The 23,855-nt window shown below is 44.0% G+C and overlaps 1 protein-coding gene across 1 annotated transcript in view; it reads left to right on the top strand.

The window, feature by feature from the left end:
- The first annotated feature begins 2,322 nt into the window (after positions 1 to 2,322).
- Positions 2,323 to 23,855, top strand: part of sytl5 (synaptotagmin-like 5) — a 39,263-nt gene continuing 17,730 nt past the window's right edge. Inside the window, exon 1 of the mRNA XM_058081484.2 lies at positions 2,323 to 2,466. The gene's annotated coding sequence lies outside the window, so the exon portion shown is untranslated. The remainder of the gene's footprint in view (positions 2,467 to 23,855) is intronic.

The following is a 23,855-nucleotide window of genomic DNA, read 5'->3' on the forward strand; positions in this document are numbered from 1 at the left end:
CTGGCCACTCTACCATACATGCCTGATTGGTGGATTGCTGCAGAGATGGTTGTCCTTCTGGAAGGCTCTCCTCTCTCCTTCAGCTTGACGGGTTCGGGGCTTGCCCCCACGACTAGCACCGACACCTTACGGCCGCAGATCCGGTCAGCTGCCTCAGCAATGGAGGCACGGAATATGGCCCATTCGGACTCAATATCCCGGTCCTCGCCCGGGATGCAGGTGAGGCTCTGCCAGGGGTGAGAGTTGAAGACTCAACGAAAGGGAGACTCTATCAGACGTTCCCAGCTCACCCTAACTAGTCGTTTTGGTCTCCAGGTCCGTCCAGCATCCCCCCTCGCCATCTAATCCAGCTCATCACCAGGTGGTGATCAGTTGACAGCTCAGCCCCTCTCTTCAACCGTGTGTCCTGAACATGCGGACGCAGGTCGACTACAAAGTCGATCATAGACCTGCGGCCTAGGGTGTCCTGGTGCCAAATGCACTTATGGACATCCCTATGTTCGAACATGGTGTTAGTTATGGCCAAACTGTGGTAACATCACACCGCACGGGTTCAGATCAGGGAGGCTGTTCCTCCCAATCACGCCCCTCCAGGTCACACAGTCATTATAAAAATATAAATATAATGGTTGTATTAAATATAACATGGGAAAACTAATAATTAAGATTATAAGAGGAGGGGGGAATGACCTTTATTTTACCATAGACACTGTCTGAAACAAGAAAAAAGGGTGGAGCCTACACAAATTCTGACCATACAAGTAAATTAACAAAATCTTTCCACGTTTCAAATGCTACCACAACATTAACAGTAGTTGGGTGACTCTTCCACAAAGCCTGCGGAAAACAGAAAAACCGCAAAAAGCAACAAGTCCCATAACAACAACAGTGTCAAACTGGACTGCATCAGTTAAATGTCAATGATGGCTAAGGGTCACAATGGAGATGATATCACTGAAATGAAACAGTCAAACAGTCAAAACCAGTGGCAATAGTAACAATGAAGACATGAACCGTGATAGTAAACAGAATTACAGCCATGCAGTCGCAGTAATTAAAATCTCACTGCTTGACATCATTATTACTGTAATAATAGCATACCAATAGCATAAAGAAATCAAGGATAAGATGGTAGATTGTGTAGAGACCCATTGTATAGAACAATGTCGAGCAGCTTAAATCAATCTTTGCTTAAGGATTTCAATACCAAAAAAGAACACGGCGAACGGCTGCTTCCAGTCAACTATTTTTCACACTTCCACCACCAGAGCGCAGCACACACACCGATTCCCGCACTTCCTGGTTCACAGGTCATGCTCAACCCGCCCCACATAGCTGGCCAAACACATGCCACGAACGCCAGCATGTACATATGAAAAACAGTGATTATTGCAAGCGATAAAAAGATATCTGAATACAACACAATTAAATACATGTATTTGTATGCTTGGTCTTCGTTGGAATAGGTGTGTATGTGATGTCAGTTGGTTCTTCTCTTGCAGGCATGTGTTTGGCCATCTATGTGGGGCCGGTTGAGCATGACCTGTGAACCAGGAAGTGCGGGAATCGGTGTGTGTGCTGCGCTCTGGTGGTGGAAGTGTGAAAAATAAAGTTGACTGGAAGCAGCCGCTCGCCGTGTTCTTTTTTGGTATTGAAATCCTTAAGCAAAGATTGATTTAAGCTGCTATTGTATCGATATAAGCAGACCAAATTGGCTGGCGGGAGATGAAGAGGGCATCGTAGTAACCAGATTATCATAATAACCGGGTATCGTACTAACGGAACTAATTATATCATAAAAGACTAGAAATTTGCCGGGAAATGAAAATAGTATCGTAATAAGTAGTAATTCGTTATAACCGATATCGATATAACGAGACTTTACTGTAATTATTTTTTTTTAAAACTGATCGAGTGCAGTCACGAAACCCAAACCCCAAAGAGACAAGGGATGGCTGTATAAAGTAGTATACTTACAAAAAGGGTGTATCACTCTTTTTCCCTTGCAGCCTGCACCAATCAAAGCACTTTCCATTGATTTTTTTTCCATTTTCATCCCAATTCAAAGCAGAGGAACGATTGTGAATGTAATTGTGAAGGGTTGATTAAACTGTAACTTCTAAACTGATTTTGGAACACTGGAGAAAAGTCCGTGTATATCAGGTGTCGAGTTATACAACCCTGCTTGAGTCAAGAGACATACCAAACAGTGACAATAATTACACCAAAACTTTGAAACATTGAAATCTGTGCTTCAGTGGGAGACTGTGGACAAGCACACACACACACGCACACACACCACGCCCCCTCATCCAGGAACACCCTGTCGGTAGATGCGTGTACTCACAGTGCCGAAGCGCGCTACGGAGCAGCCCACACACTGTCACCGATCGCCCGGACTAGCTGGTTCGTCTCCCCGGCCCTCGGAGCCCTCGTGCCGGCTTCCCCCCCACCGTCCTTCCGCAGGTAAGACGTCCCTGGCTCTCGCGCTCCCTCGGTGGGTCCCACCGCTGAAATAATAGAGAAAAAAAACACCTTCGTGTTTTTCCCCACTGACATATGGCAGCTGATTTCTACTTGTTACTCTTGTTGTGTGTTAAAACAAGATGACGGGCAGGGTGGAAGGGGGTGTGATCACGACCACGCAGCCATGGAAGCTCATTCTAGCACCCCCAGTGGGACTGTGTAAAGTTCGGAGGCTTTGCACAGGTGCAATGCAGCAAAAAGGCCATTTTCTCGTCACGGCTGATGTGTTGGTGATAAGGCTAACTCCCCCCGCCACCCCCCACCCCAACCCCACGATGCAGCTTTCTGGTGGATTTATTGGCCAGTTGTAACAATACGGCACATTTACACGCTCTTGGGGCATTAAAACGACAAGTCATGATCTCATCGATGTAGATGTCCATTGTTGGTGAGTGGATGTGGATGAAGAGTTGCAGTCAGGTATGATCTTCACCTAGGGAGGGAAAAATATAGATTTCTTGTACTGTATGTACATGTACTTCCATGTACTTTAATGTACTTCCATTTGGCAACATCCCCTTATTGTCAGACAAATAAAGGCACACAGGGGGCTCATTTTGTTTAACAGTATGTTTATTTGTTAGTTTGCTTGTAGTTTCTAATCTTTTAGATTTATATTAATATTGGATTTCACTATTCAATCCACAAGGCGTCAGATGGGATAGATTATGGTTGCTGGCTACAAAATATATGAACAAATTATTAATATTATTCAAAAATAATCATAATTTTTAGATGGTGTTGGGTGAAATATTAGAAACATCCTTCAGAATACTGTGCCTATTTTTTTAACCAATAATAATAAATAAATAATAATGTGAATTTTTGATCAACATTTGCAATAAAAGTGACCGTGATTAGACTAGATTCAGGTGGCATGGAATTCTTAATGCGTTTATACGGTGATTCCAGCCAAATGCGTCATATAAAGGTGTTCCTTCAAAGCAGTCCTCAATGAAAAGCAAAAAAAAAACTTGAGGTGGACTTCCATGCCTCTCCTTCTCTGCACTTGCTTCATCCATTTTTGTCTTAAACCTTCCTATTTCCGAAAAGAAAACAAACTTACAGTATCACTCAGACACTGTGAACATCCAGCAGCAACACAACATTTTGGCATGCTGACTGTTTTGATGGAAAATATACCAAATCAAGTTGACGAGCTACCTCGAGAAGCTCGTGGCTGCCTCCATGAACTATACGTGTAATTTTGACCGTTCAATAAACAAACAATGCAGTACATGATTCCCAATAATATATAACATTTAACCAAGTTGATAACTCATTTCAGCCCTAAATATGCCTCACACACATATTAAATGTATCTAAAATGATCAAATATATAGGTACTAATGATTGTCAGAGCTTCCATAGCCAAGCAAATCTAAACTTGAACACTTGAACCACGTAAAAAATGTGGTCTTTCTCACAGTGGTGCATGTGACCTGCATTGTCATGTATTTATAAATGAAAAAGATATTTTTTGCTTCAAAAACAACCTATTTTCAGAAAAAAAAGTTAGATTGTGCAGGCATCCACTGTACACGAGTAGGCCAAAATATTGTCAGCATCCCTCGGTATGTATGATTTATGTTGGTAAATTAAGGAAAATCTACAATAACTTGGCTCTCATTACAAGATGCAGGTGTGCTGACTGTTTTTTCCCCTGCAAAGTATTCATCTTTGCAAAATGCACGTCTTTTGTGATTAACAAACTGTGTACATCTCAAGTGAAAGCGTGCTGAGTGAAAAAGCCCCAAGCCCTGCAGCCCTTCCTCATTACTGCTGCTGCACTTCTTGTACTGCTGTCTAATAAGGTCACAGCAGCAGTCAACAAACACAAAATCCCCCAGAATGTGCTTCACATGTGTGCACAAACGTTACAAATGGATACAATGGATGGATAAGGAGGAGAAAAGCCGAGGGACTCCCCATTTTAGGACAACCCCCTCATCACATGCTGCAGGGGCGTGTTGGTGTGGGGTCAGTGCGTCATCATGACACACAAATTACATTTATAGTGTTAGCATGGGGATGCTAAACCACACCACCCCACCAAAAAAACACACACTCTCACACTGAATCACATCTGATGGTGGTATAATAGCGCAGGGTTTCCCTCCCTCCTACTCACAGGTGCCCCCCGCTGCTGCACACTCGTTTGGTATGCAGCCGCAAGCCTCCTGCAGCATCAGACAGACGCTGTGTCCCCCTGTTCATGCCGCCATGACGGGCATGATAAATCCATGTATCGATCCTTGGGAATGTGGTCGAGCATGTGGAATTTGACCAGCGTTGCTATCAGCGAGGTTATGCTACAGTGCATCCGGAAAGTATTCACAGCGCTTCACTTTTTCTACATTTTGTCATGTTACAGCCTCATTCCAAACTGAATTAAATTAATCTCTTACCTCAAAATTCTACACAAAATACTCCATTATGACAATGTGAAAAAAGGTTTTTTTGACATGTTTTGAATTTATTAAAAATAGAAAACAAAAAAATCACATTTACATAAGTATTCACAGCCTTTGCCATGAAGCTCAAAATTGAGCTCAGGTGCATCTTTTTTCCACTGATCATCCTTGAGATCTTTCTACAGCTTAATTGGAGTCCACCTGCAGTAAATTCAGTTGATTGGACATGATTTGGAAATATAATAACTGTCTATATAAGGTCCCACAGTTGACTGTGCATGTCAGAGCACAAACACCAAGCATGAAGTCAAAAGAACTGTCTGTAGACCTGCGAGACAGGATTGTCTTGAGGCACAAATCTGGGGAAGGATACAGAAAAATTTCTGCTGCTTTGAAGGGCCCAATGAGCACAGTGGCCTCCATTATTCGTAAATGGAAGACGTTTGGAACCACCAGGACTCTTCCTAGAGCTGGCCGGCCTTCTAAACTGAGCGATCGGGGAAGAAGGGCCTTACTCAGGGAGGTGACCAAGGCCCCGATGGTCACTCTGTCAGAGCTCCAGCGTTCCTCTGTGGAGAGAGAGCCTTCCAGAAGGACAACCATCTCTGCAGCAATCCACCAATCAGGCCTGTATGGTAGAGTGGCCAGACGAAAGCCACTCCTTAGTAAAAGGAACATGGCAGCCCGTCTGGAATTTGCCAAAAAGCACCTGAATGATATCAGACCATGAGAAACAAAATTCTCTGGTCTGATGAGACAAAGATTGAACTCTTTGGTGTGAATGCCAGGCGCCATGTTTGGAGGAAACCAGGAACTGGCAGACGAGTCAGGATAGAAGGAAAATGAATGCAGCAATATATAGAGATATCCTGGATGAAAACCTGCTCCAGAGCGCTCTTGACCTCAGTAGACTGGTCATGTACCTTGACCATATAGACAGTAGACATTAGCACACAGCCAAGATCTCAAAAGATTGGCTTCAGAACCACTCAGTGAATGTCTGGAGTGGCCCAGCCAGAGTCCAGACTTGAATCTGATCGAACATCTCTGGAGAGATCTGAAAATGGCTGTGCACAGACGTCTCCCATCCAACCTGATGGAGCTTGAGACTTATTGCAAAGAAGAATGGGCACAACTGCCTAAAGATAGGTGTGCTAAACTTGTGGGATCATATTCAAAAAGACTTGAGGCTGTAATTGCTGCCAAAGGTGGATCAACAAAGTATTAAGCAAAGGCTGTGAATACTTATGTAAACGTGATTTTTTTGTTTTCTATTTTTAATAAATTCAAAACATGTCAAAAAAACATTTTTTCACATTGTCATAATGGAGTATTTTGTGTAGAATTTTGAGGTAAGAGATTAATTTAATTCAGTTTGGAATGAGGCTGTAACATGACAAAATGTAGAAAAAGTGAAGCGCTGTGAATACTTTTCGGATGCACTGTATGTCGTCGCCACATCTTGCTGTCTTGTCACGAGGAATTCGAACTGGGTTTGCTCCCTAGATGGGCTGCAGAAGGGCGAACGTGTTTTTTATTCCCACATGACTGTATGTCTTTGTGTGAGGTAAAAAGTGTAAACATTTGCCAAGCCTTGCCCCCTCTCCTGTGTTGCCCGTGCTGTTATTTTTCGGACATCTCAATGTGTAATTTTCGAATGTTGAGCTGAATCACCATGAAATTTGGTGCACAACTTAACGGGACTGACGAGTACATGTGTGTGAAATTTGAGCAAGATTGGTTGAAAAACATGGTCACCATTAAGCAAAATGTGTGGAGCGCTGCTATTTTTTGTTAAACTGTAGTAACTAAACACTGGAATATAAAAACTTGTACTAATATGATTTTGAAATGAAAAATCACCTCTTTTAAAGTGTTCCCATAATCCATTGCATCTGAGCAATGCATTGGCTCTGGGTCCTTGGGCTTCGTCTGGTGGACAGAGGCGTTATTGCAGCGCCATCCACCATTTTCTATGCCGCTTGTCCTCCAATGAACTGGTCTTTTCACAGTAAGGCACTCGGGGTAGATGTTAAAATAGCAGCTGTTTGTTATTTTCACCTCGTATTGGTACTTGTGCCAAGTTGCTGTGTGAAAAAAATAAAAAAATTTAATGCCATAAAATTGAAATATAAAAGAAAAAAAGATAAAAAAATTAGATTGTGGAAAACCTCATAAGGCTATGGGAATAATATTGTGAATAAAGTCATGATGGCCCAGCTGCAAAAGAACACACAAAGTGTCACCATTGTTGTGATATTTATTTAGCAGCAGCAAACAGGGAAAGGTCAACACGGCCTGTCAAACAAAAGGAGCTGGGGCTGGGCCACGCACATCAAGGTGTGTAATTAATGAACGCTGTTTGATCAAGGATGATGTTATACGTCATTTAAGCCTGTGTCATTTGCAGGTTAGCAGCCTATTAGCTTGCTAACTAGCTAGCTTGCTAATACCTACATGTCATCAACTGTCGGCCCTGTAGTTCTTTGCTAACTAACTCAGTTACAAAGTTTTACGATTATAGTTTTACATACATCAAACTATTCTAACTAATGCATATAAATGATGAAAGGGATGAATGAACATTGGCAACAGTCACATCTTCATTTTTAGGTAGAAGTAACCTTAAATGTTTCCATTTGTATTCATTATTTGTATGCATCTTGTATTGTTTTCTGCATGTAAAACTACTGCAGCATGGATGCTAATGTTGAACTGTGGGAATCACACTTTGCATCGGTCCAGGGCCGTTCCGTGTTAGTTAGTTAGTACACGGGAGAAAATGCTTATGTCCTTTTTACAGTAAATGTATGACATTTTTCCATATGATATTGCTACTTTGTTTTTTTAATAATCATCATAACCTGTGGTGCATACACATTATCATCGCAGAAGCGGCATACATTATTGCTGAACAATCAATACGTGACACAACAGCTTTTAACCTTTTTAAAGCTGCACTTATCACATGGCGGAAGCAGTTAATTGGCCAATTAGCTGACACTTCTCCCTCGCTAAACGTGGACCACCATTTTGCATGTTGTGTCTAATGGATGTCAGGACCATCCCTTGTATAGTTTGAGCTCAGGTCAAACCCGCAAGTAGCATGAGTCACATGGTCCCATGATCCATTAGCATCCGCTCACTTTGCCATGACATATGATGCTAGCTTGTCAATTACAGCAGGCGTGCTGCAGCACAAAGCTGCACCATGAAATATTGAAGCTTACGGAGACAGCTGCCGTGGCTACAGAAGTGGGTTAATAAGATCCAGCCTTGCTCTCTAAGGCAACAAGGGCCTCTTTTAAAGTGCCCGACAAACAAAAACCTTCTATTACGCCTTCCACAGCCGTGCGTCTCATTAAACAGACAATATTCATCGTAGTCATCCGTTGTTCAGTCCTGATGGAGTTTTGCTTCTTTTGTGCGAACAGTGGAAGAGAGTTGAATTGGCATGCAGGTTTAACAGCATAGTCATTTAAATACTTTAGTAATAAGTAATAATAATATAGATATAAATTTATATCTACACTTGTTGCAGTGTTAGATTACAGCTGTCTTTGCAAGACTTGTGTATTATTTGAGAAAAAGGAAATTAGTGCAACAACCTGCATTTGTTGTAATGCTGATCAGAAGTCCGGATGTTCATGAATGTACCTTGCCGCGAGTGCATTTGGTGGATAATGACGAAGTGTTGTGCAGCTGGCGGGGCGAGCAACAGCGAAATGTGTGTGAGTTGAAGAATACTCATCACTCCCTCACTCCATCGCGGTGATCAAAAATGAAGGAATGAATAAATATTATTTGGTGGTTAGCTACGACTCGTTATTAGTCAAAATACTGAAAGACAAGCCATATGTAATATACTTCAAAACTTCTCCTATTTTGTGTGGAAGTGGTATTTTTTGAGCTTGTGAAAGGCGGGGTACACCTTGGACTGGTCGGCAGCCAATCACAGGGCACATATAGACAAACAACCATTCACACCCACATTCATACCTATGGACAATTTGGAGTGGCCAATTAACCTAGCATGTTTTTGGAATGTGGGAGAAAACCGGAGTACCCGGAGAAAACCCACGCATGCACGGGGAGAACATGCAAACTTCACACAGAGATGGTCGAGGGTGGAATTGAACCCTGGTCTCCTAGCTGTGAGGTCTGCACGCGAACCACTCGTCCACCGTGCAGCCGGTAAAAAAGTATAAATATTTATATTAAACATATAGTCATACACAGATTTTCTAGGCTTTTAACAAGACAAGGAAAATATCAAATTTTCCTTCTCTTACCCCCCCCCCCCCCCCCGCCCTCTCTGTTCCTCTGCTGGTCATTTACGAGGGGAGTGGCGCTCATGTCCTGCCGCCCTCTTGCTTCTCTGCTTTTAATGAAAAAGACCCAAACAAGCCGTGACCACGGCAATTTGGACACAAATGTGACTTGTTGATACGGCCTTTTTAAAAATGGGGTTTCTGGTCATTTTCAGCCTTTAATGACACATCGTGGGCTGTTTCCAGGATCATCGGTGTCGTGTGAACAATCCCTTAGAGGCAGGAGATATTGTTTGGCTTATTGGTGTGTTTTTTCTCTCTAATTCTGCTCTATTGAACCCCTGCTAGAACTTGCCGGAAGGCCTGTTAGGTCATTAAAGAGGACAGCTCCTCTGGCAGGTGCAATGTGACATGGAAGGACAACATTTTGGACTCGCACCGATCAGCGCCCTGATGACTCATGATCAGAGAGCACAAACCCAGAAAGGAAGAAGAATAAGAAGCAAGGCACCTTCCCCTTGGTTGAGCATTTCACGTCCCTGCTCGCTTTCGCATTCATCCCCAAAGCTCGCCATCTCATCTCATCCTCGCCGTGAACGCGATGACTTAATCCCGACTGTCAAGCCACAGTGAACGCAGGAAGTATCTAGCATGCAGGGTGATGCACATCCGAGATAATGGCTTCATTCTTGCTTCACTTCCTTTAAAGCGGCTGAAGACGGCAGAACTGCGAGATATTTATAAGAGGAGACAATGTCGCTGTGAATTTAAGGAGAATGTTTGTTTTGTAGGGCTGCACGGCGGACGAGTGGATAGCGTGCAGGCCACACAGCTAGGAGACCCGAGGTCAATCCCACCCTCGGCCATCTCTGTGTGGATTTTGCATGTTCTCCTCGTGCATGTGTGGCTTTTCTCCAGGAACATTCCAAAATGTTTTAGCCAAAATGAGTTATTCACACATTTGCCTCTTTCTGATATGTTGAGGACCCAACCACTAACTGTTTACAAACAACACGATTCTGATGACTGGACTAAGAAAATGATCATGCACTCTTAAAAATGCTGGGTTAAAAAAACCCAGTCTGGGTTGTTTCCCAACCCAACGCTGGTTAAATATAGGACCAACCTCGCGTTGGGTTATTTTAACCCAACAAGTTGGGTTGGTTCTCTTAACCCAACAATTGGGTTGTACATTGGGTTGTTCATATGACCCAACGCTGGGTTCATATTTACTACACGGCTGGGTTATTTCAACCCAGCAAGTTGGGTTGCCAATATACCATATACAGTAAAGTCTCGTTATATCGATATCGGTTATAACGAATTACTACTTATTACGATACTATTTTCATTTCCCGGCAAATTTCTAGTCTTTTATGATATAATTAGTTCCGTTAGTACGATACACGGTTATTATGATAATCCGGTTACTACGATGCCCTTTTCATCTCCCGCGAGCCAATTTGGTCTGCTTATATCGATACAAAAGCAGCTTAAATCAATCTTTGCTTAAGGATTTCAATACCAAAAAAGAACACGGCGAACGGCTGCTTCCAGTCAACTTTATTTTTCACACTTCCACCACCAGAGCGCAGCACACACACCGATTCCAGCACTTTCTGGTTCACAGGTCATGCTCAACCCACCCCACATAGCTGGCCAAACACATGCCTGCTACTATATGTAGCCTGTTACAGATGCAGCATACTTTGCCAGGTTGGTCTGCTGGTTTTCTGCTGCACCCTCTCTGAACATGTCCCATTCGGTGCACTCAAGTCTTGCAGTGCAGACATAGCTCCCTCTGGCCACACCCTCACCTTCTTCACAGCAGGCTTTCCTCTGGTGAGCAGGGTCTGGTATGCAGGAATTAGCATAACAGAGAGATGGTCTGAGGAGCCAAGGTGGGGGCGGGGGACTGCTTTGAGTGCTTTCTTGATGTTTGTGTAAACCAAGTCCAATGTATTCTCCCCTCTGGTAGCGGAGTGTCAAATTTGGGAGAAAACTTTATTTTTCTTGCCAACATTAACTTGCACTCTCTTGCTACGTAAAGGCATGAAAGACATGAAAGCCACAACAGGAAGCGGAAAACCCCCGTCCCTCACGCCTACCCCTCTGGGTGGCAACACCTTTCCTATCGATAGTTCCGGGGTGAATTATGTCCCGGTAACCTACCACTACAGCGTAAGTTTATTTTTATTTACTGTAGTACAAAAGCATGCTAGATACGCAATCCATGAACTCAAGGAGAAAATTATGTCACGGTTGCGCTTGTCGGTGTTGCGATACGACCCCAGGATGCAGAGAGCCGGACCACAAGTGCAAATAAAAGGTGATTTAATGCAAAAAATGGCAGCAGCAGGAAAACCCAACAGCCAGTACAAACCAAAGACAATTCACAATGAAACCACAACAGAAAGAGCACGCACCTGAACTAAATAGAGATAATGAAATTAGAAGCAGGTGTGTGAAAAGAGCAGGGGTAAGGAAAACGGAAGAGAACACCAAAGGAAGTGGTTAACAAAATAAGGGCATGGAAACCAGAACAGAGGCAAAGAAGGAAATTAAGAGAGCTGTCACGAGGGGGTGAAGCCCGCTCGTGACAGTACCCCCCCCCTCAAGGACGGATCCCAGATGTCCCAAAAGTTCCACAGGCAAAGAGGGATGGGAAGCGGGGGGACCGGAGGTGGGTTGCTGGCCGGAGGTCGGCCAGGGTGGCAGGGCCACGCAGGAGGGCGGCCTGCCGGGTGAGCAGCCCGAAGGGAACCGGGCTCCTCTGGAGGACGGCCATGACGGCAGGCCCAGCAGAAGCCATGGGTGGACCCCTCTGGGGGCCGGCCAGGGTGGTGGACCCGGCAGGGGAGGCCCGCCCGCTGTGGAAGAGGTGGCGCCGGAAGAGGCGGCGGAGACGGCGTGGCGTCCCGCCGTGGAAGAGGTGGCGCCGGAAGAGGCGGCGGCGACGGCGTGGCGTCCCGCCGTGGAAGAGGTGGCGCCGGAAGAGGCGGCGGCGACGGCGTGGCGTCCCGCCGTGGAAGAGGTGGCGCCGGAGGAAGAGGCGGCGTGGCGTCCCGCCGTGGAAGAGGTGGCGCCAGAGGAGGCGGCGTGGCGTCCCGCCGTGGAAGAGGTGGCGCCAGAGGAGGCGGCGTGGCGTCCCGCCGTGGAAGAGGTGGCGCCAGAGGAGGCGGCGTGGCGTCCCGCCGTGGAAGAGGTGGCGCCAGAGGAGGCGGCGTGGCGTCCCGCCGTGGAAGAGGTGGCGCCAGAGGAGGCGGCGTGGCGTCCCGCCGTGGAAGAGGTGGCGCCAGAGGAGGCGGCGTGGCGTCCCGCCGTGGAAGAGGTGGCGCCAGAGGAGGCGGCGTGGCGTCCCGCCGTGGAAGAGGTGGCGCCGTGGCGTCCCGCCATGGAAGAGGTGGCGCCGGAGGAGGCGGCGGCGGCGGCGTGGCGTCTCGCCGTGGAAGAGGTGGCGCCGGAACACGAGGAACGGACCCTCGGTCTTGGCTGGACTGTGGAGCAGAGGTACAGCAAAGTGAGTCTTGGACGAGAGAGAACCTACCGGACAGCACATCCCGGTCAGCTGGCAGAACCGGTTGCGCTGGCGGTCCGGTGGGCTGTTCCTCCTCAGGCGACCAGCTGAGGGCATCATCCCCACACTCCTCGGACAGGGAGTGATGTGCGTCCTCCGACGCACTGCTGGTCGTACTAGCCGTCCCTTCCGAAGGTGGATTCCAGATGCCGTATGCTGCTGGATGTGGAACCTGGGACGGGAGGAGGGGGACCTGGAGGAGGGTCTTGAGTTCCACCTGCTTAGCTACCCGAACCAGGTCTACAAAGGACCTCAGGCGGGGTTTGGGCACAGGAGGAATCCGGGCTGTCACGCTGCTTGGCACGGGAGCCGGGGTTTGGGAACCCTTGGGGCTGCGCGGTTTGGGCACAGGAGGAATCTGGGCCGTCACGCAGCTTGGCACGGGAGCCGGGGTTTGGAAACCCTTGAGGCTGCGTGGCTTGGGCATAGGAGGAATCTGGGCCGACACACAGCTTGGCACGGGAGCCGGGGTTTGGAAACCCTTGAGGCTGCGTGGCTTGGGCACAGGAGGAATCTGGGCCGTCACGCAGCTTGGCACGGGAGCCGGGGTTTGGAAACCCTTGAGGCTGCGTGGCTTGGGCACAGGAGGAATCTGGGCCGTCACGCAGCTTGGCACGGGAGCCGGGGTTTGGGAACCCTTGAGGCTGCATGGCTTGGGCACAGGAGGGGAACACGCGCCGTGGTCCTCTTCGTGTTGCATGGGGGGCAACAGGGAATCTGAAAAGGCAGGCAGCTGGGGCTCAGCGGGCTGTCGTAACGGGGGCACCATCAATAGTGGTGTGATGGGCCGGCACTCAGCGACAGCGTGGGGGGTTAATTCCGCCTTGGCGTGGCATGGCGTGGAGGAAGGGGGTGCCCTCACTTTACAGCCACGCGAACCCTTTGCAGAGGTCGGCCGAGACGTGCGTCGGCGTCGTGGTCGGATAGGCTTGTCCATTGCGGGTCCCGAATACACCCACGCCATGGGGATGAGCGTGCCGTCCGGCCCCCAAACCATATCCTCCAGCTCCTCCGGGGTAAACATGGCCGATTCCTTCTCCATGGCCTTGAAGATCCGCCAAGTCCAGAAATTGCTCTCCGCGAAGTCGTCTTGTGGTTTCATTCTGTCACGGTTGCGCTTGTCGGTGTTGCGATACGACCCCAGGATGCAGAGAGCAGGACCACAAGTGCAAATAAAAGGTGATTTAATGCAAAAAATGGCAGCAGCAGGAAAACCCAACAGCCAGTACAAACCAAAGACATTTCACAATGAAACCACAACAGAAAGAGCACGCACCTGAACTAAATAGAGATAATGAAATTAGAAGCAGGTGTGTGAAAAGAGCAGGGGTAAGGAAAACGGAAGAGAACACCAAAGGAAGTGGTTAACAAAATAAGGGCATGGAAACCAGAACAGAGGCAAAGAAGGAAACTAAGAGAGCTGTCACGAGGGGGTGAAGCCCGCTCAACAAATTACATGCCATATCAAAGATCCGCCCACTTTTAATGCAGTTCGGCGCAGGATCGGATATATGGATAGTCTGGTTATATCGGTATATATATATATATATATATATATATATATATATATATTTTTTTTTTTATTGTATGCTAATACTTTTAATAATATATTACAATGATAATGACACCAATGTAACAATAAAATATTTATTAAAATTCAACATTTCCAGAACATACAAATATAACAACTCACAACATTTCCTTCACATATGAACAAATTATGTACAAAAAAAATAACATTTTAAGAACGGGTGAGGGGGACAGCTATGAGAGAGTGATATATACATAGAACAAGAGGCTCTGTGAGCAGCAGCACAAATGGGTAGGCGATTCTGCCTGCTGCAAGTATTCCACCATGTTAGCTCCGACCTATGATGAGAAAAGAAAAAAAGGTAAGTATTTTGTAAGTATTTCTAGCAGTGCAGAGCAATTGTCATCAGCTCTCTACTGAAGCTATTTCAATATATATTCTACAGGGAGAAGTGTGACACCTGTAAAGTCAATGGCGTGTTCAACAATTTATTCAGGGGGTTTGGCCAGTCTTGTGTTTGGTCTGTGGTTTGTGTGATGTGTTTGGTCACACATGACTATGGAGTAACAACTTACACCAAGTTACAACTTGTAAGAATAGTGCTTCATGAAATGAGAAACAGCCAAATGTTACGCTGTCACACATTCCACGAAATACAATCTTTTCAAGTCGCTCCTCATAAAAAGAGTCCTGCTTTAAAACTGTGTAAAAGAACAACTGGAGTCATTTCACAATTCATTTACATTTTAATTTCTGTTGAAAGGTAAATTACTTACCAGCTTAACATCGATGAAGGCTCTCTTCACCTCCTGAATACTCGCCTGGGCCAATTTCCTGCCCTTTTTAAACACAGGCAGAGGGAGCAGGATGGGCAGCAGCGTCAGGGCAACTTCTCCCCTGGCATCTGTAGGACAATTATGGGTGTCATTACCAGATTGTTGAGAACATGAGTTTTAAATATTATAATACAGTAAAGTCTCGTTATATCGATATTCTCGGGAGTCGGAAAAAATACCGATATAACCGGACTATCCATATATCCGATCCTGCGCCGAACTGCATTAAAAGTGGGCAATAATGCATGTGTTTGGCCAGCTATGTGGGGCGGGTTGAGCATGACCTGTGAACCAGGAAGTGCGGGAATCTGTGTGTGTGCTGCTTGGGATCATAATGTGTACCATGAGGGTTTGTCATCATTGTCTCGAGCAGTGGTGAGCAAACTTTGACTCGCAGGCTGATATAACAGCAATATATATTGGAATCACAAGATGGATCACCCTGTTAAAAATTTGGGTATTGGTACAAGCAACAGTGACTGACCCACCGCCATTTCTTATGTCTATAACATATAGCAGGCACAGTAGCTACTGTAAAACAATACCCATAAAATGAAGGCATGAAGATGATGCTTTTCAGCGAACTGAAACATCACAAAGAGGGTCCATAAGAACAAACATACCATGAAATGAAATAAGATTCAGTAGTCCAAACGTATTCTCGACATTTATATGCGACTTACAAAACTGTCGTCGAATTCGCGCCCAAACTAGTTCAAACTGATTAATATACAGTGGACTATCGGTGGCTAACAGAAGCTCGCTAGCATGCAGCAGTCTAGCTTAAAAAACACCGGTTCATCAGCATGCTTGTATTAATTCACGAGATTCTTTAACTTGATATCACATAAAATGGCAAATTGACGAGATAACTGACGTTGTCCTCATAACTATCACACATAGTGCATGTCTCTTGTAACTTCAACAACATAGTTTGGTTCCTACATAGCTCGCCAGCGAATGTGTTCGCTTGCCACTTTTGGAGGGAATGGAAGTTTGCTCAGGTTACCGATCGATTCCTGAAGCTAGTACTCAACAGTGCTTCACGAACTTACATTTTAACACGTTTATGAAGCTTTATATAATAATATAAAGTCATTTATACGGTAAAACAATAGTGGGAATGTAACAAATCTTGCTCCGTGCTGAAATTGGTCTCCTCAGATGAAATGTGGGGTCCAAACGAAGTAAGTTTGTGGGCGGGGCTTTGTTGCGCGTGTCCAAAATTCTACCCAACGCTCTGGGTTGTCCAAAATAACCCAGCACAATATCGTCCAAATCATAACCCAACAGCAAATAACTCAGCACCCAACAGAGATAACCCAGCGAATTGGGTTCTCAGAATACCCAACTCAATAAAAATAACCCAATTAAATGACCCAACAGGCTCAACCCAGCGATTGGGTCAAAAAAATAACCCAGCATTTTTAAGAGTGTGATTGTGTTTTTGTTGACAATTATTGTACTGAAGTGCTTTGACAAACATTTCAACGTGGTGTTTGTGTACTTATTTGCTCCCTCAGTAGTGAAAAATGTATGTTTTTTAAATCTGATTCATCGATTCATCGAAACAATAATCAACTGATAAACAAACCATATGTTCCTGACACCCTTGCCACAGAGAAAGGACAGGGAGGGTCGACGCATGCTTGTTGCTAGGCAGAATACAAGAGCGCCACCATTTATGACCACTCTGTACTCTTTCTGTGGAAACTTTAGAAAGGAAAACGTTGATTTGACAAAATGATGGTCATGTCAGGTCACATGCTTGTTGCTAGGTAGAATTCATGGGGCTCAGCCATTTATGCCCATGAGCGCTAGAGTTTCCATGGCAACATAGGGCAGAGGATTGCCCCATAGGACAGAGAAAGGGAAAGTGGGGAGGAACACCTTGTAAGGATTCACATGCATGTTGACAGCCAGACTGGGGTCGTCCAAGTCAGTGCAGCGTCATCTGCTGGATCTGGTGGAACACGGCCCTACTGGTGCTTCTCTGCCACCATACAGTATCCGTCTCTTTCCTACTGATGCCCTTTGAATGGCTCACCTCTTTTATGGCAGTGTCCACGCTGAGGGCCTGTCACCTTAGAGGGATAATCGTGTTTTATGTCCGCCTACTCTTTCATCATAACTACACGTGTCATGACACAGCCCCTCCCCCCACAGAGGTCAGCTGTAGCTTTTTTAAGTCTGCTTTGCCTTGCAAAAAATAAATAATTGCATCTGATAGCAGTAATGAAGTGAATAATAAATTACATTTTTAATATTAAAATATATAGTCTATAAATATATATAAATAATATATATATAATTAAAAAATGACACAAATAATACAATACAAATTAAATTTTAAATAATTAATCAATAATTATACAAATTAAAATAATGTATTATTATAATGGGGAAAGAAAAAAAGAACATGAAAGAAGGTAGAATAATATTACAAACCAAATAAATAACGTCAATCAATTACAATAAAAGAGCTGCACAGCCGTTGAGTGGTTAGCGTGCAGGCCTCACAGCTAGGAGACCCGAGTTCGATTCCCCCCTCGGCCATCTCTGTGTCGAGTTTGCATGTTCTCCCTGTGCATGCGTGGGTTTTCTCCGGGTACTCCGGTTTCCTCCCACATTCCAAAAACATACTAGGTTAATTGTGACTCCAAATTGTCCATAGGTATGAGTGTGTGGGGGAATGGTTGTTTGGCTGGCTAGTCCAGGGTGGACCCCGCCTCTCGCCCCAAGACAGCTGGGATAGACTCCAGCACCCCCGCGACCCTCGTGAGGATAAGCGGTAGAAAATGAATGAATGAATGAACAAAATTAATCATCATAATATGTAATATTCAATTGGAAAAATACAAATGCAATAATAAATACTTGAGGTAATGCACGTTCGATAATGTGAGATAAACCTAAATACATTGAAAAATGAAATTGTCCCAATATCAGCATAATAACGACATCGGTTCATATCAGTATCTGATTTTTTTCCCTTTGATAATGAAAACCGCTATTTAAAAAATTCCACCAAAGGCGATATTTCTTGTTGGATATATCAATATCGGTATTGAAAACTGAGAGTTGAACAATATAGGCATATGGTTTTTTGGTAAAACAGTCAATATCGGACATCCCTATTATATTATATTATATTATTATATAATATTTTTGGCAGCTCAGCAGTTGATTGTTTCTCGACCACATGCTTCTTGGTCAACGTCTGCCTGTGTGTGGGTGGCATTCATGATCATGAATGATTCAGGAGGAAGTTGTCAATGCGTGTGACCTACCTCGGCGGTGGCATTTAAGACGTACATATTGATGCACAGCAGCTCCCGTCACATGACTTCCATGACTGCCATGGTGACTGTGAGGAGTAGGGTTACAATTAGGATTTATTATTCATCAATCTAGATTGGAATCCATCTTTCACTCCAAACCAGGCGGATACACCATAATGGAGTGTTGTGAGTGTGTAAGTTTCCTATTGGAGAAATGTGTCTTTTCATGAATGCTCTGCAGTACTCTCATCAGTCATACTGAAGGCTCACTACTTTTTGTGATGATGGGTGGTTTATTTTCATGGCGCTGAGGAATATGAGAGGTTATTGTGGCCTCCTCTGGGCTGCTGCTGCTGTTTGCCAAGCTCTCCATCCTCCTAAGGCAAACACCACGCAGACCACCAGGCTTTGCAATCTCTCATCATAACTGCAGTCCGCTGCTGACCTCCGCCAAGGCCAAATGAACCGTAAATTATACACCTTCTGGAGATATCATGAATGGATTTAATGAATTATGTTATCGTTTCTAGCTGGATTAACGCATATGCATCATGGCAAGCCACACCTCTCTCTCCGTGAGAACTGGGCAGCATGAGCTTATCAACACATTCAACATCACAGGAGGTCATTACTCAATATAACAGTGTCAGGTTCAAACTCCTGTGACACTTGTAAAAACACTTAATTACAGAAGAGACAGACAACAATATTCAAAGTTTTTCGCAGCGAGGAGAGTGAAACCACATACCCAGTGACATGCCGCTCCACTCTGAGTATGCCATTCATGCTCCTCTCTTTTTATTTTCTTTAGGAGGTCCCTAATACATGGTCGTGCAACTCTAAGGGGAGGGGGAAGCAAGCAGTTGCACAAGCTGTACTTGTTGTCTATGTGTGTGTGTGTGTATGTGAGAATAATTACTTTTTGTGCATGTGTTCTTATCTTGGCACATTTTGCATGATGAAACTTCTTCAAGGTTGCTGCTGGCATTCCCAGGCACCTGCAAGATTAGTGGTGTTGGGAGTAGCTGGTCAACGTCTGGGAATGCTGCTTCAAAACACTCAAGACTATTGTCTATTGTCTAAGCAAACGGATATAAGGGTGATAACTTAACACTATAATAATTTAATTTACATTTTATTCTAACATTTTCCTCCTGTTTATCACACATTTATCAGTTTGCAGTCGCTCCTCTCGGTTTTCACCTAGCAGGTCATCTATGTCAGAAAATGTGCTTACACCTGAACGGAAGTGTTCTTGTCGTCTAAGTCAAAGTACTTGTCTTGGTCAGGAAACAAGTCAGGGGCATGTCCATGATGGCTATTTGAGTCGTCACTGTCATCGCTGCCACCTGCCACCTGCCACCAGTAGGGGGTACATTTCATTTACCTTTGTTGTCATTAGTGCCATGGCTGAATCCACAGTCCGTGTGATTCTAACCTTCAGGATAGGGATACAACAACATCCACATAAGGCACACAAAAGAAGGGCAACAGCGAGTGCAATAAGCACGGACATCACATAAGGAGACCATTGTCCCCAAAGTTTTCTCCACCAGTCACCGAACATCTCAGTGTCAACACCAGAGTGCTCCTTCATCTTGGTGTTTAGCCCCTCTAAACCAGTAATCGCACGCAACAGCATTCCTGTGGAAACTGTATTGTTGGGGATGGACATGCAACATTGGTCGCCAAGCATGGCGCACACTCCTTGCTGATGTGCCAGCAGTCCATCCAAGGCAATGCGATTCTGGAAGGCCATGAGTGACATGGCATGGAGTTGTTCTCGAATTGCTGTGAGTCCGGCCTCGGTGTAGTTCCCAAGCTTTTGTATGTCATAGTGGGGGTAGTTAATCCGATCCACATTTTTGTTAATTGTTATCCATGGGATAATACTTTCAAAACCTGCTGCAACCTGATTTACTAGTTTGTATTCGTCTGGTGCCCCTCGTGGCACGCTGATGGCATCGATGTAGGTGGGAATGTCTTGCATCATTCAGTCGGGAGCTGGAACTTCTCTCTTCCTTTGAAAGTAGTTTGGGAGGTGATGTTTATCTGCTTCAATGATAGCATTTAGTAACATGTCAACATTCATAGGGTAAATATACTGGAATCAGTAATGTCACTACTACACATGTTCCAGTCACGTATATATGATGTCATCAAGGTATTCGTCCTCGCACCACCACCACACGTCTGCTCTTGAGTACTAAGTTAATGGGGGTGTGTTTCCTCCTTCTGTGTTGTAGATATCTTAATTTTTTTACATGTCTACAATATTTGCACTCAACATGACCTACATTTTTTTTGTGGTACCTTTTAGCTGTACACAGGTGAAATTTGCTCGGACTGCTTTAGTAGAGAATGGTGGGGGCCTTTTTGTATCATTGACTACTGGGAATATAGTGTTTATATAATACAAACATTATCTACAAAAACATTCTAATATTCTGAACATGATGGTGACAGTGTGGACATTTTTGTCATTACTTCAGGGACTCAAGTAGCATTGATCAGTGCTGCTACAATCTGGAGAAGTGGGGTCATGGTCATACATGCAACACAACTAATATTTTTAACATAGTTTGCTACACTTTTTGCTGCTTGTTCAATTGTTAGCAACCAGTTAAAAGTTCCTGAAAAACCTGTAGATACTAACATTTTAAAATCTACTGATGCATCTGTTTTCATGATGGTGATGCCTTCCATTTTTACTATTGGATTCATTACAATAGTCACATTGACATAAACATTTACCAGGTATTAATTATTATATTATTTATAGCTTAACCCGACTACTATAGTTATTGGTAAGCCAGTGGGCATTTTGGTTACTGTTACATTTTTGTGCCATTCTGCTATAGTGCCCTTAAAACCCAGGATGCATTGTTCAGTTTTCTGGACAAGGGTATGTGCAATAATCTTCACTGCTCAGCACGATGCCCCAGAGTCTAGGACTCTGAAGTCCCCTGCGTCACAGACGGGTCTTTACCTTCCTCGTCAGACTCCCGAACAATGACTAGTTTACAATGCGATTGATGTACCCAAGTACTTCTTTCTGCAATTTCAATGTCGTCGATGTTGTTAACAATACTTGATGAGGTCCTTCCCACTTGGAAGAGTGTCAGTGTTTTCTTTTTACACTTATAAAACAATAAAGTCCATGTGTATTACTTGAAATAAATATTGTGGTTTTTGAAATTGGCCACGCCGAGGTCGCAAGCTGCCCTGGGCATTGTGTTTTGCACACGTTAAACACGCTCTACAAAATTTTTTGAATAAGAATTTAATCCATACGTAGTAAAGTGGATGTTAATAGTGTGGCACATCCCTCCTGTTGAGACATGTGTAAAACCATGGCTCAAAATAGCGTCCCATTTATGGAAATTTTTTGGCAAGATTGTTTTATTATCTGTCGACATATTAACATTTTTGTCCAGGGTTGCTTTATTCCTTAACCAGTGGTCAATTTCTTGCTTTGGACTCTGTTGTTGCATATCTGCCAGGATTTCAAAGTCTACTTGTAATTTTTCTGTGTTAAGATGGTTCAGTTCCTTTAGTGCCGCTTGTTTTACCATTTTATCAGCGAACATATTTCCTAAAGATATTGGATCTGAATTATTAGTATGTGCCGTGCATTTACATAAAGCAATTTGTTTTGGCAGTTGCACTGCTTCTAGTAATGCTGTTAATAATCCCGCATGAGTTACTGATTTTCCCGTTGATGTTATCATACCTCTGTTTTGCCAATATTGTGCAAAGGTATGTACTGTTGAATAAGCGTATTGGCTGTCAGTGTAAATAGTCACCTTTTGACCTTTCATTAATTTGCATGCTTCTGTAAGCGCTACTAATTCTGCTGCTTGTGCAGAATAAGAGGATGGTAACGGTTCTGCTTTCAACACTGTAACTTGTGTAACGACTGCATAGCCTGTTAATGTTTTTCCAAAATAATTTTTCTTTGAGGAACCATCTACAAAAATGACCTCTCCTTCTGTTAGTGCGTGATCTAATAAGTCTGGTCTACACTTTGCAGTTTGTGTTGTTAGTTCATGACAATCATGTGGTTCGCCTTCCTCAGGGAGTGGTAGAGTAGCTGGGTGGAGCGTGGTGCATCGCTCAAGTGTTAAATGTGGTTGGGACAAAAGTGTCGCCATGACAGATGTCTAGCAGGAGACAAAAATGTCAAGTTAGTCTGTAATAGCAGGGTGGAAACCACATGAGGTACTTTTAGTACGGGTGAATGGAACAATACAATGGTTGCACTTGTTTCCACAGCTATAGATGCTGCTATTACAGCCCGCACACAATGTGGCATGGCGCACGCTACTGCATCGAGCTTAGAAGAGTAGTACGCTATTGGTCTTTCTTTATACCATACTCTTGTAGTAAGACTGAGGTCATGTAATGTCATTTACAATCTACTGTTTGGATGAATGTTTTGCTGTAATCAGGTAGTGCTAGGATTGTACTTCCTACCATTACTCTTTTAATTTCACAGAATGCTTTGTCTGCTTCCTCATTCCACCGTAAGGGTGACGTCATTTTTAAGTCTGTTTTGTACATTAAGTCTGTTAATAGTGACACTATTTGTGCATAGTTTGGAATCCAACATCTACAATAATTTTGTTACATTTTTCCTAATCTCTTCTCATAATTTGGGTTAGGTCCACTGTGCATACGATTATGGTTGTCCACCTACTACACCTTCATTTTGACTACTATTGCTCACTCTTTTGGTTGGCATAACTCTACTCTCGTTATCTTATCAAAAGTGTCTGAGTCTTTCTCCTCACTTACTTTTCTGTCTTTTTCCTGCCAACTCCTTCCAATATTATCATTTCTCTCCTTTAGTTTCCTATCCTATTATTATAATAATTATTATTATTATCCTATTGTTATCATTATATTATTATTATGACTCATACTATATTATTGTTGTCGTTTTTTTGCAATATCTTGTATTTTTATTAATTTAGAGATCGATAATTGTCCATTAAAACCATACTTGCTAATCCATATTTCTAGATGGTTTTCTTTGGTTGGTTGGCACTAAAACACGTAACACCAATCCTTGCATTTTAGTACTTCCTTTTTGACTTGTGGTTTTCCACTTTTATTTCCCATCTTGGGAATAATTTGGTCCCTGTTGTGATGAGCTTCCTAGGGAAAACTAACAACAGGGTTGTTTGTCAGTGAGAGAGTAATGAACTTTTCTTTGAGGTAATTCTCAAGCTTCTACCCCGGTGAAGGCGGAGAATTCTTGCCTCTGCTTCCTCAAAGACTTACTCTTTTTCTCACCCTTTAATATGAAGACATGTCTAGTGACAAAATCTTCCATTCACACACTCATTCGTACTTTGAAAACGTTTTCACATTCAAACCCCGAAAAGGTCTTTAACCGCGGAGGCTCTCCTTTCCG

Source organism: Doryrhamphus excisus, linkage group LG12, assembly GCF_037039965.1.
Source record: "Doryrhamphus excisus strain RoL-2023G ecotype Guam linkage group LG12, RoL_Dexc_Guam_v1.1, whole genome shotgun sequence".
Taxonomy (NCBI): domain Eukaryota; kingdom Metazoa; phylum Chordata; class Actinopteri; order Syngnathiformes; family Syngnathidae; genus Doryrhamphus; species Doryrhamphus excisus.